This window comes from Notamacropus eugenii, chromosome 4 (assembly GCF_028372415.1).
Source record: "Notamacropus eugenii isolate mMacEug1 chromosome 4, mMacEug1.pri_v2, whole genome shotgun sequence".
NCBI classification, from domain to species: domain Eukaryota; kingdom Metazoa; phylum Chordata; class Mammalia; order Diprotodontia; family Macropodidae; genus Notamacropus; species Notamacropus eugenii.
This window is the reverse complement of record NC_092875.1, coordinates 267,114,202-267,127,069: the sequence shown is the minus strand read 5'-3', so window position 1 is coordinate 267,127,069 and position 12,868 is coordinate 267,114,202. Positions and strand designations below refer to the sequence as shown.

The 12,868-nt window shown below is 34.8% G+C and overlaps 1 protein-coding gene across 1 annotated transcript in view; it reads right to left on the bottom strand.

Annotated features, from left to right (window-relative positions):
• The window catches only part of SNTG1 (syntrophin gamma 1), a 1,083,450-nt gene that overhangs the window by 966,623 nt on the left and 103,959 nt on the right, over positions 1–12,868 (bottom strand). The gene's annotated exons all lie outside the window — the stretch shown is intronic.

Sequence of the window (12,868 nt, the reverse complement as noted above, 5' to 3'; positions counted from 1 at the left end):
CCAGATGAACTGTCTTTTGGATATAGGGAAAAATGACAGATATAATTGGTGATCTACTCTGAGATATTAAGCCATAACCACCAACAATAGAGAACAATAGAGAACTCAAGAAAGGTAAGTATTCTCCTGATATTCAAATAAAGAGAAAAGAACATAGAATCTTCAAGCTATAGCTATGAACTTTCAGTTTCACTGAAAATTCTAGAATGTATCATTAAGGGATGATTGGTGAATATCTAACCAAGGAAATGGCGATCACAAATAGCCAGCAGGATTTCTTGAAGGAAGTCATGTCAGAGGAAAATTCTTTCTTTTCTGACAGGGATTATAAATTAACTATCAGTAAGATTCTTTAGACAGAGTTTACTTGAACTTTGGAAAGCATTAGATAAAATGCTTCATGATGGTTTTTGTTTGGTTGGTTTTTTGTGGTTGTTTCTATGGAAAGGATGGTAAGATGTACAATGTGCAAATAGAAATATGTAGATTTAAGTTTGTCTGATTTGTTAGATTCAAACATCAATGGTTCAGTTTCACCTTGGAAGGAAAGAATCGGCAGAAGATCTCAGGGATCAATGCTTTCTGTTATGCTACTTAACTTTATTTTTTCTGTAATGAATTTGGAGATGGCACAAAGCTGGAAGGTATAGCTAATATACTAGATAAAAGGGACAGAGTCCAAAAAGGTCTTGACTAGCTAGAATGTTGGGATTAATGGAATAGTACAAAACTATATAGAAATTCATGTAATGTCTTATACTTGGATTCACATAATTGATTTCACAACTTAAGATGGCTGTTATCATAGTGAGAGCTGTCTGAGATGTATGAAACCTGAAAAATATCTGAAGGATTTAATGAACTGAAAACTCAATACGGATCATGAATGTACCGTGGTAATGTGCTTTAGTTACAACGTATATTGCAATCTTGGATTTAAGAAAATAAACCTTTCAGGATTAATGAGGAGTTCTTATTGTACTGTGCTTGATCAACAATATCTGATCTACCATGTTCAGTTCAAGTGACTCAATTCAGGAAATATATTGCTGAATTGTTGAGAGGAGGACAACCAGAATGGTGAACGGCCTTGAATCTATATCATATGAGGAATGGTTGCCAGAACAGGGAAATATTTAGTTAAAGAATTAGAGACTCAAGGGAAGTAATATGCTAACATTTGTCTTTCTTCTGGAAAAATAGATTGTACTTGACCATGAAGGGTACAGGTAAGAGCACTAGGTGCCACTGGCAAAGAGGAATGTTAGGGCTTAATGTGAGGAACAGTTTCCTAAAACTTAAAACTATCAAACAGTAAAATGGCTGCCATGGAACGTAATTCAGAACTACTGATGGAATAAATCATAATAAACCATCTTTCCAGGCATGGATTGAACTAGATATCCACATAGATTCCTTCCAACTATGAAAATATGTGATTCTGTGAAACCATTCTTCAACTCCAATCTTGATTGCAGTAACATTTCTGGTAGCAATTTGGGAAGAATTATGACATGGTCTTTCTAGTATCTAAGACTACACTTGGGCAAATACACAGGAAGCACATGGAATCTTTTCTCCCTTATGTCAAGTGAAGATATATCAGTAAATAATTTTTCATCATTTGAAAGATTTTGTAATGGCGAGCAAAGTAGAAGCTTTTGCTGTTTTTGTTTTAGACAATCAAGTGTTTCTGATTGAATCTTGCCTTTGATTAATCAAGAGTCTTTAACTAGAAACAGTATGTGTGTGTGTGTGTGTGTGTGTGTACACACACACATATATAGTAGATGGAGTTTTACCCAATTGTACATGTGCAAGTGGGCTCTAACCAATCAGATACAGGTGGTCTCTAGTCAATCAGATACTGAGTAGAACTATATGTAAAGAGAGTCAGAGCTAAGAAAAGCAGACGTGAAGAGAGCCAGCATTGAAGGGGTGAGCCAGCATTGAGAAGAAAGCTCTGACAGTGGAGAAGAAGACCTCTGATAGATAAGAGGAAGACCTCTGAGAGTAGAGAGGAAGACTTCTGAGAGCTGGGAGGAAGCCTTGTCAGTTGATCTGTGTTCATTTCCCAGATAAAAGTCCTGTCTGTTGGTCTTTATGAGAAAATTGAGATAATAGTGCTGGAGGTGTGTGTTAGTATTGTTGCCCTGCTGAGCTTTGTTTTCCTAGAAACAGAAGCTGCTGAGTGGAGCAGTCCACCATGATCTGAGACATGGAGCAAGAGCAGAGGGCTGCCTACCTGTGAATCCAGGCAAAATTTGGGAGTGGTCAACCCACAAAGGAAGAGTCATAGGACTAGGAAGCCAACCTTGAGTTAAAACAAAAGAGAACTTTAACTGGACACTAGATTGTTCTTACCTAGGGGTGGATGTTGTGTTATTTTGACAAAATGACTTCACTTTGTTGAACAATGTTTAGTTTTTTACTAAATAAATAGAGAATTCATTATACTATGTGATTAGACCCTTGCACTTATTTACAGCAGCAATCCTAAGGTGTGCTGTTGTGATTTGCTGTGAGAGAGAGAGAGAGAGAGAGAGAGAGAGAGAGAGAGAGAGAGAGAGAGAGAGAGAGAGAGAGAAGAGGAAGAAGAAGAAGAAGAAGAAGAAGAAGAAGAAGAAGAAGAAGAAGAAGAAGAAGAAGAAGAAAAAGAAGAAGAAGGAGGAGGAGGAAGTGGAGGAGGAAAAAAAGAAAGAAAGAAGGAAGGAAGCAAAGAGGAAGAGAGGGAGAAAATATTTGACATGCCGAATTGCAGGTAGTATAAACTTATGCCTGCCAAAAAAATTAATGCTATGATATCCTGTGAAGTAAATACCCAGTATTAAAAAAGGACAATAGAGTTCAGTTACTTCAATCTCCTGCCTTTATCTTCTTTGCTTAATCATAGAGTACTCTCTTCTTTAATCTTCATGGCTTGTGTTGATCCCTACCCCTCTATCCAATAATGCCAGATAATGTAAATTTATTTTTCTGGGTTAAAGTGGATTAAAAAATGTTTCATTTAATATTATTTTATTGATATTTGCAGCAATATTTAAATAATGACATCCAGGTATAAAACCAAGCCAAAATTATTGGGCTGGATATTTTTGGCTTCATATCTCAGCCTATGTCCTTACAGTAACTCAGAATACATATAAACAAAGTAATCAAATTTTGGGGAAAATTGCTAACAATATTAATCTAAGCACCTCATTTAAAACCTGTGAAAATATTGGAATTGAGCTTCACTACACCCAAGATGAAAAACATATTAGTTACCTTAATTAGGGGACACAGAGTTCCGAGTTTAGGCCACCAGAAGGGCTCTCAACTGTGCAAATATTGGCAATGTGACAAAGCCAAATTTTACATCCATTATCCAAATGGAAGGAAAGCAGAAGCTTATCTCAGTATGGACATTAGACTTATTTTTCAGATGCAGGAGTGTTTCATTCTCTAGGCCAAAAATAGGAAGAGAGCCCTCCTACATATGTAAAACAAGCAAACAAACAAAAAAGCTCACCCGAGCTCTTCTTCCTGACCACATTTTTCAAAGGGAATTCAGTGCATTTAGAGTGAATTAATACCCTTTTATCTTGTCAAGACTCACATGTAATAGCAATCATTATAAGATCATGCATTTGAAGGACATCTGTTTCTAAGAAATTCAAGGTACTATTCAGAAATGATCTAATTAATTTCCACTGAGTTTTCATGAAGAAGGATGAGTTGTGACATTTCCCCTTGGGCTGTCCTGAAAATAGTTATCCAAAATTCACATTTGTATAAATTCTACTGGTTCTATAAAATGTCCAAGAAACTGACCTGTATTTGGTAGTCTTAATCTAAGTTCCTTACACCTATTCCCTCACCTGTCTATTGTTGATCATAGGCACACACTAAGAGTATGAAGATAATAATGGTATCTGGCATAGACATAATGTTCTAAGATTTACAAAGACCTTTTCCAATATCTATTTCAATCATCAAAATGTAACTTCCAGATAGACACCATTATCTCTATTTTAAAAATGTGAAAACCGAGTCTCAGACTTGTGTATGATACTGAAACTAGAAAGTGTCTGAGATGTGATTCAAACCCCAATTTTCTTAATATCGCCAGTCTAGGAATCTATTTACTTCTTCTCTCTCTCTCTCTCTCTCTCTCTCTCTCTCTCTCTCTCTCTGTCTCTCTCTCTCTCTCCCTCTCTCCCTCTCTCCCTCTCTCCTCTCTCTCTCTCTCTCTCTCTCTCTCTCTCTCTCTCTCTCTCTCTCTCTCTCTCTGTCATTCACATAAACACACATAATTATCCTATCATAGTCAACAAAAGGGAACTAGAAAAGAGCTGAAGACTCCATTCAATTTGCTTTGGATCAACCTCATTCTTATTAGGTCTATTGTCTGATTGCTATTAAGATCATTAACTCATTTTTGTTGTTTTTGTCTTTTAATTCACTCAGTCCTAAGGAATATTGACTATAGCTTTTTTTGTGGATGGTCTACAGATGAAAAAAGAGAACATATGAGGACCTTATTTAATGCTAGAAAGGTCCTTGAAGATTGTCTTGTCCAGTCACCTCATAGTTTATATTAATATAAAATTATATGGTATGCAACATGTGTGTATGTGTGTGTGTATACTATAATACAAAAAATAATCATCAAAAATATTTGAATAGCCTTTACAGGTCATCTAGTCTCCTTGCTATGTCTCCACTTCTGTGAATTTATTTCTTCATTGATAAAATGGAGGTAAAATATGGCTCTGTACTTCATATGTGTTTTAGTGTGATGGAAGAGTTCAGTGACTCCCACCAGTGCAGTAAGGACTACACATGTAAGAAAAGGGATACTGTAGAGTATGTCTAGAAGGGAGGCAGAATTGATATCTCTAGCACCTTTTTTCTCTATCTTCTCTAAGGAAGACTTTTATTCCTACCAGAAGGAAAAGCAGAAGACTTGGGACAAAGGCTCCTCTGATTTTTTCAGAAAGAGGGGATATCAGGTTAGAACCATATATAATCCTCTTCCTTTAATATTGGTCTAGGGGATATAAGGTTCTATCTAACTTCTTGTCTCTTTGTTACTTGGTGCGGGTTGGGAGGGGGAAGGGCAAGAAAAGACCACAAGCTCTATAATGAAGACTTGACCCCTTCCCCACCTAATATCAGTACTTCAATGAATGACATAAAGAATAATAAAGAAATTCATCCATCCAAATCAATAGCAAAACAGAAATCAAAGGAGGTTTATATTGGGGAATAAATACCAACAATGCAGAGTAAAGGAGCTCTTCCATAGGGTGCTAGATAACAGCTTAATCAGGAGAAAGTATCCTAGATCTCACCGAAGGTAAACTCCCCAAAGTCTTTAGAGTATCAAGCTGTGAATAAGTGAAGGTAGAGACTCCCTATTCTTCTCATGTCTTCAAGAAATTTTTCCTTCAGCAACTTGAAATGGTATTGTACTCTTCCATATTCTGTCTCCAAAACTCTACCCCACCTCTTTCAAAGGGCCTTTAGCTCTACCAATAAGAAGAGACTCTCATATCAATGGACCTCAGGGCAGAGTTACATTGTGACTTGTAAATGTGACTTATTCTTTTACTTGAGTACTTTGTAAAATGTCACATGTATAGTAAAAATATAAGAGTATGGATTCAGAATTCCTGGACTCAAATACACTATTCTGTCCAGTAACTATCTATGATTATCAGATAATTTTCAGACTGTAGTTTATCACATTGCTGATGAAAAAAATAAGAGGAGGCTTGGATCTACAAAAAAAAAAAGATCTAGAATGAAAACAAATAAAAATATACTAAGTAAACATCAAAACATAAATTATGTAAATCCAATAAGTATGACAATATATGTCTCTACTTCCTGCTTTAAAGGAACCTGAGACTGGTGGATCAAATGACTTGAAGAATTCTTTTTTATAAGAGGGAAAATATTTTTTTTTCAAAAATCAAATAAATAAAACTGTCAGAAGCAATTGCTCCTAATCACATGCCAGCAAAATTTATCACTTGGAAGAAATAGATGAATACTTAGATAATATAAAGACCCAGATTAACAAAAATAAATAGATTATTCACATAACTTGGTAACAGAGAAAGGGATTTGACAAAATGTAACTGTACTCCTAAAGAGAAAAACAAAAGCCTTACAGAAGTAAATAGATTAACAAATAAATTCTTTCATATGCTAAAAAATGAATTTTAATATTTCATAAAATGTTTACAAAAATGTTAAACAATTGGAACTTTTAAAACTCATTCTAGGACACAAATATGGACTTAATTCCTGAAAGAACATTCAAAATAAAATAAAACAAGCAAACAAAAACTATAAACTAATACATCTAATAAACATTAACAAACATTTTTAAAATAAACTTTTAGCATGAAGATTATAATAATATGTTAATAGGAAAAAGAGTATATGCTATGCCAAGCTTAGATTTATAATAGGAATTCGTGGTTGGCTCAACATAAGAAGTTGGCTCACTATAAATATAGTAAGACATATTAAACCAAATGAAATCGATTGAGATAACAATTGTAAAGCACTTGATCCAATGCCTGGCACATGGTAAGTGCTATGTAAGTTTTACTTAGTATTAATAATAATACAGTAGATACTAAAAGTAGTTTTGAAAAAAATCTTACACCACTGTCTGCTAAAAAAAATACCAGAAAATATAGGAATAAATTGGCATTAAAAAATCAATTAAAAACGTTTATTAATTACCTGTTTTACTTTAAAAGATCCCAGTTCATCCTGTCCAAAACTGTTTTGTATCTACTTTGTATCTGTCTATATGTTCAATTTTTCCTCCCTCAGTAGAATATAAGCTTTTTGAGGGCAGGAGCTTCTCTCTACAAATCTTTATCTCTACTGCTTAGCACATAGCCAGTGGCCAATTAGGTGAAGATCGGACTCTTTCAATTATGAGTATATATATATATATATATATAGCTTGCTTCTGCCTAGCATGTGAGCTTGTGTCAAATCACTTCATTCCCAGTGACAAAGGCACCAACTAAGCATATGTTGCAGGGGAAATGCCAGATTGCTTCAGTGGAAGTGTGCCCCACAATAGGAGTTCCCCACATGCACATAAGGTCCTAGGTATGAAACCCTCCAAGAACTTCCCCTCTGATAAAGAAAAGGGGAAAATGGAATCTTCCAGAATAACTAGGACTTGGTTCTATCCCTCAAAGTGGGTTTAATGTGTTTAATTAATAACTTGGTCTTTCAGAAAATGTATATTCAAAAGAAAACAAACAAACAAAAAAGAAAATAAGCTTACATTCACTACATGTCCTAAAGGATCCCTCTTATGTTGCTGTTTCATATAATGTTATGGTGATTTGCTTTGAATTTTTACCACTAGAGGGGATCAAATAAAATATCCACAGTGACATTTTCTGTGATGCCAACAACAACATAGGAAAGTGGGTGCCTATCAATTGGAGGATGGCTGAACAAATTCTAGCAAATGCATGTAATAGAATACTACTGCTTCATAAGAAAGAATGTGAGGTTTTCAGGTAAATATGGCAGAACCAGAAAAACAGTACATAAAAATGGCTACACTAATTTAACTTAAAAGATTACTGAAAATAAAGCCAAATTGAGTGACTCTAACACTCAGTCTTGACTACGCAGAACAGATAATGAACATACTTCCATACTTTTAGGAGGGAGGTAGGTTAAAAAATGCAAATGCACACACTTTCTAATTCTGTACAAGGGTAAGTGGTTTCATTTAATGGGTTGTTTTGGCCAAAATAGTGCTTATTCTCTTATGGGAAAAACAACTTTATAATCACTCTCCACTCTTATACTAGCCACCCTATTTATGTAAGGCACATAAGGGATTTTTGTAGAAAGACGAAAGATTGGAAGGTAAAAGGCATGAACCCAACCTCTTTCCCTCCAGTCGTACTAAATGTTTCCTTGAGATATGTAAAACTTTGCATGGTCCTAGCACTAGGAAATCAGTAACCTTAATCCATTCAGAAATAACACATAGAAGTTTTAAAGTGGGAGAAAAGCATAAGGTTTAAGAAAAAAAAAAAGTAATGGAAGCTTTTATGTTCCTGACAAAAGAGATGAAATTCTGTTGACAGGTCCTGATTCATTATAGTCCAGAATAGTCTTTCTTCTCCTCCTAAGAAGGCATTGCAGCACATGGTAATAGGGCTTAGAGAATATGCAGCAAATGGTAGTTGTGGGAGCAGGGAAATCCTAGTGGGCCAGGCTGAAGTGGTCAATTTATCTAGAGCTTTGAGCATATGACAAGGACAGGAAGGCACAACAGGCAGAGTATGAGGAGAGGTGTTTTTGTCAGAACACAAGTCTCCCTTGCCTAGAATCATGAGTTCTCCAGGGAGTGTTCAATTTTCTACCCGCATTGAAGTCTTTCAGTAACTGGACTTCTTTGTGTATGGAAGGGGTGAAAATGATTCTACTACCCGGTAATCCCTTGTTAGTGACTTTGCTGTTCTTTTCTAATTAAATGCTTTGCTATTTGATTTATGGTTTTGGTCCACTGTGCAGAACAGCTGAAGTATTAACCAATAATACAATCTAAAAATCCATAGATATCACTAGAATTGTAGATAAATCAGTAAGAATATAATAAGGGTCTTAAATGATTTTTATCTTTTGGTTCCGTCATTTTTCAGTTGTCTGATTCTTTGGGGCTTTCTTGGCAAAGATACTGACATTGTGTGTCACTTCCTTCTCCAGCTCATTTTCTAGATGAGGACATTGAGGCAGGTAGGATTAAGTGGCTTGCCAAGAATCATACAGCTTTAAAGCATCTGTGGCCAGATTTGAATACAAGAAGAGGAATCTTCCTGGCTCTAGTCTTGGTGCTTTATCCACTGCACCAAATGACTTTAGACTATTTAATTACCTAAGATTCAATATAGTATTTAAGAAAATTAAAATTATAAAAAGATGACATCAATCCAGTGCATCCCTTGTCAACAAACAAATTTTCCTTCTTGTTTGGCTCTACAATTAATGTTCCTTTATCATTATCGATATTTCCACGTTCGTTTAAGTAAAAAGTGGTTGGACTACACAACTGTTATAATGTATTTCAAGTATAATACTCTACATTCCAACAACCCTTCCAAGTTTAACACTGTATAGTTCTATAATTATTTTCCTACATGTCTGTATTTCCTCCAGGATCAGCCCTGATTCCTGCCTCCCCTAAAGAGACTTCCTGGCTTGAACATTCTGGAATGCCTGGCTGAGCAGACAATTTATAGCCTAATTGACACATTTTCACCTCTTTTATAGTCAGAATCACAAACCAACCCATTTGTCACGGTGAAGACCTTTTCTTTGTGACTTCTCCCAAAAGAAAAGCCCTACAACTCTGATTTGTATCTGAACTAGGTAAGTAAATTCCTTTTATCTCATGTCATGCCCCTGATGACTACTATCTGGGTCATGCAAAAGGTCTTGATGCTTTCATAGGTCTCAAGAAAGAACTGAGCAACAGTGGTAATGGAGGTAGTGCAGAGGTAGCATTTCTGTTGCTATGATAAATGTCCCCATGCTTCCCTTCCCTCCTAGGACAGATGCTTAATGTTTTTTGAATAAATGAATAACTTTACCTTTTTTTCCTATTCTCGTCTTTATCACAGAAAAATATCAAACATTACCACAGAAAAGTTCAGAATTTACCTTGGCAGTTAAGATTTTTGTTTTTAAATTCCATATGTCACTTTGAAATCAAGCATAACTAAGCAGCCAGTTTCACTAGGAAGTGAATTTGTAGTCATACTCAAAGGTGCTCATTGAGAGACACTGAGAGATGCTTGAAGTCCACCATGAACCTTTTGCATATGTCTAAATCAGGATTCCCCAAAAAGAACAATCTCCCAAAAGTTCTCCACTTCTATACCATAATAATGAAAAGTGAGCTTAATTGTCTTTCTTAAATTTGACATTGGTGTATATCACTCAATCCAGAATCAGATACCACTTAATGGCCCCAATTAACCCTATAGCACCAATAACATGCTGTGTATCTGCAGTAGGGAGCCTGTGCTTGATCAGCTCCTTGTAGCCCAGTCCCAAGAACTTGTTCAGCAGCACTACCTCACTTGCTTCCTTAGCTTGTCAATGCATCTGATTCAGCGTCACCTCTTCCTCCTTGATAAGTCACTGGGAGGGTGTCTGATTTCTTCTTAATGTAGCAAATAATATATATTTAAAACCATCAGCAGCATTATATATAATGGAGAAAATTCAGAGGTATTTGTAGTAAGATCAAGGCCAAAGTAAAGATGGCTATTATTTCTACTACTCTTTAACTTAGGGCTAGAAACATAAAATACACTTATAAGAAAAGAAAGAGAAATTGAAGTAATAAGCTTTGACAAAGAGGAAACAAAAATGATGATTTTTGCAGACATGATGATTTACTTAGAGAACCGTAAAGAGTCAACTAATAATTAAAATAACAAATTCATCAAAGTTGCAGAATAGAAAATAAATCTACATAAAGCATTAGCATTTGTTTATTAACAACAAAAGTCAGTTAGAAAAAAATCAATCAAAATAACTACAGAATAATTTAGAAGCCTATCTACCAAGATACACCCAGGAGCTACACTAAGATAACTTCAAAATACTCTTAACAAACCAAAGCCTGGCGAAATTAATTTAGGAAATATTAAATACTCATGGACTGACCAAACCAATACAATAAAAATAGCAATAACATCTAAGTAATTTAATTGGTGCAATACCATTTGAACTAGAAGAGAACACAAGAACAATACAGAGAACAGAAACTCAATAAACCAAAAGACCCTAGTTACAAAACTTGTTGAGAAAAATAGAAAGCAATGTAATACAAATATGACATAAAACAATGTCTCACATCAAATTTCACATTAAAGACATGGTTATAAATTTAGAAGAAAAATAGTTAAGTGGGAAAAACATTTGAACAAAATTCTGTGATAAGTGTCATTTCTAAGATCTATAACAAAGTGATTCAAATTTAGAAGAATAAGACCCATGATCCAGTTGATAAATAGGCAAAGGTTTTGAACAGGCAGGTTTCAAAGGAAGAAATACAAGATATCAACAACCAAATGAAAAAGACGTTCCAAATTTCATGAGCTCCTTAAGAGCAACATTTTGTGTGTGTGTGTGTGTGTGTGTGTGTGTGTGTGTGTGTTTTAATTTTTGGTCTGTCTTTATATCCCTAGTGCTGAGTATACTGTATAGCACATGATAAGCACTTACTAAATGCTTGGTGACTTACTGTCCTTAACAACTAATAATTACAGAAGTAAATTAAACAACTCTGAGGTTCTACCTCACACCCATTAGATTGGAAAAGATCAGAAAAAAAAAGAAAGTGACAAATGTAAAGAGGGAAGGAAAACAGATACCCTAATTATCTACTGAGGAAGCTGTGAGATGTTATAGTCAGTATGCAATATAACTTGAAACTGTGTCTTTTGGGGGCACAATCCCTAAACTGTGCATATTCTTTCACCCAGGGATAGCACTACTAGGCTTGTACTCTAAAAGAGGTAAAAGAAACAGCAATATGTCCAAAAAATTTGTAGTAATTCTTTGTGCAGTGCCAAAGAAATAGAAACTAAAGGGGTTCCCACTTATGGGCAAATGGCTAAACAAATTATATTTAAAGAAATATGATTGTATCATGACAAATGACCAAATAAAGTTGTGAACTGATAAAGAGTGAAGTGAGCAGAGCCAAGAGAGAAATTCATAAAAAGATAACAGTATTATAAAGTAAAACAACTTTGAAGAACTTTATACCTCCAATCACTGCAATGAGAAACCAGTAGTCTTATTTTTAAGGAAAAGTAGGATTTTAAAGCTTCATTCCTTGGCATTTTTCCTATACTTACATAGTCCTGATCTAAACTACTAAAGGACAGCATTGGTTTACACATGTTGTTAATATGCATTTATGAACAAATAGATCCTTACAGTAGACATCATTCAATATTGCCAGAAAAAGTGATAAAGCCTTTTCATTTCACTTTATAGGATTCCAGGAACTGAATACTGATGAAAATATAGATTTATTTTCTTTCTTAATGAGACACATATTTTAATGCCTTTATATGATGACAGACATAAAAGCATTCCTAAATCAAACATACAGTATTTTAAAACAAGTTCCTAGTATAATTTTTTTCACATGCCTTGTAGTAATGCACATATAACTGTTAATCAGAACTTGGATAATTGAAGAAGAAGGTAGAATGCTGCTCTTTCTTTTATTGATTAGGAAGATTTGTGTATCATGTCAGAATTTTCATGAAGATCAAGTTTGTGATTGGGCTCTCAACTTTTTTTTCTCAATTTGATTCAATTCAACAAGTTTCTATGATAAATCAGACACTGAGTTTATAAAAACAGAACAATCATAAGATTATTGATTTAGCAGTGGTAAAGACCTCAGAAGAAATCTAGTCTAACCATTTTATATTACAGATGAGAAAATGAAACCTAGTATCTAACTTGCCCAAGATCACAGTGACTGAGGGATAGAGCTAGTATTCATACTCAAGTCCTCTGACTCCAAATCTAGCATTCTTTCAGTGATACTCTACTGTCTCTCTTTTCTGTATCCTTTCTTTTCCTATCTTTGCTCTGCCTCATTATCTCAAGTCACCTAGGTCTTTCATATTTCTCGAGGTTTTCCCTTTCAAGGAACAAAATTCTGTCACGAGCTAATTTCTTGATGAAATCTCAAGAAACTAAACACAATTTCAATTTGAAAAAGGGAAATATACAGTGGTCAATGCCCAACTCAAATGACCTTTGAAGTGGCAAAATTTTAACACTATAG